Consider the following 1790-nt stretch of genomic DNA (forward strand, 5'->3'; position numbering starts at 1 on the left):
TAGCTGACTCCTATGTAAATGGTGACAGATGGTGTTAGTGTGTGATACCGTGCTGCCCGGATTAAGCAATATAACAAACCACCACCCCTCCCTTTCTCCCTCCTAACAAATTCCACACACAACCCTCTTTCGTCCATTCATCCTGTTTCCTATTTCCTTTTTCCTTTTTCTTTTTTTAAGACTTGAAAGGAAACACATTAGAGAAAAGGCTCTACCTCCAACAGAAGGCAAAACTTTGTCGCTCTTCTAAGGATTCACATTTTATCTGCATCTCGGTTGCACTTTAAGAGACACAAATGCTTTGTGGATTCCATTTTTGAATTAGCTGACCACAAGCTATAACTATTAGTGCAATCAGAGCACTAATGGCTCTGTGATTCAGCTGTTTCCACATCTGTCTTTTCCCTTGTATTTCCAAATCACCACTTCATCCCAATATCCTGCAGGACCTCTAAAGCAGTTTGAAACTGCTTTCCAGGGAAACTTTCAGTCTCTTCAGCCAAAGAAACTGATGATCACTAAAGATTTTTCTGAATAAGAGTCATCCATGGGAGTAAACATCTTTTTGAGCACTGTGGACAGGTTAAATGAGTTTAGGAGAATTTTGAACGCTGGGTACTTTATTTCCTCTATTCTGGTGACTATGCAAAGTGTAGCTTCTCAGTTTATGGTAGAAAACACACAATCAGATGGTAGTAACAGTTCATCACACGGCAAGCATTCAGTGTCACCTACTACTAGTCATTCTCAGCGTTTTTTCATTTAATATTATTGCTGCTAAAACAACACACAGTTATTGTAACAGGGCCTTAGCATGAGGGCCGACACATTATTATCACCACATACATGATGAATGTATTTCATGCATTTGCTTCTGCCAGTCTTTATTTATACACATTCATGTGTTTCAGCTCCACTGAAAATATGTTAGGCTTAGTGTGTCTCGTTATCAAAATCATAATGAAGTGAAATATAAGCCCGTACAATCTCAAACAGTATAAACAAACATTTTAAACATATTACAGATATACAAAGAAGGATGTTTGTCACAGCACAGTGGTGCAGTTGTTAGCAAAGCATACAATCGGTCCTTTCCAATAGAACACAGAAAGTAGAATATCTAGACGAATCTAACCAGCTAACCTCAAACATCAGTTATTCTTTGCGTATCTCTGGTGTCTTTTCACCACTGGTTTGTGCACACATACAGAAAGACATTACTACGACATCTACTTCAAATGTATCATGTATCACAGCATCATCCTGTAGACCAGGGGTAGGCAACTCCAGGCCTCGAGTGCCAGTGTCCTGCAGGTTTTAGATATCACCATGGGTCAGCACACCTGAATCAAATGATCAGTTCATTCCCAGGCCTCTGGAGAACTTCAAGACATGTTGAGGAGGAAATTTAGCCATTTGAATCAGCTGCGTTGGATCAAGGACACATCTAAAACCTGCAGGACACTGGCACTCGAGGCCTGGAGTGCCTACCCCTGCTGTAGACCAAGGATGATGCTATGATACATGATACATTTGAAGTAGATGTCATAGTAATGTCTTTGAGACACACTATTCTAATGTGATATTACATTTTTAGCAAATTTATAACAAATGAAACGAAGCACAAATTCAAAGCTTTTTTCATTTTATTTTATTTAATTTTATTTTGTGGTTTGGCGCTATTTCTTAACTTAAAATGTCCTGTTGTAATTGGACATTTTAAGTTAAGAAACAGCGCCAAACAACAGCAACACTTCCTTTATATTGTGCTTTATATTGTAAGGTCAAGA

The sequence above is a fragment of the Neolamprologus brichardi genome, chromosome 9, assembly GCF_056152115.1.
Source record: "Neolamprologus brichardi isolate AB-2024 chromosome 9, ASM5615211v1, whole genome shotgun sequence".
Taxonomy (NCBI): Eukaryota; Metazoa; Chordata; class Actinopteri; order Cichliformes; family Cichlidae; genus Neolamprologus; species Neolamprologus brichardi.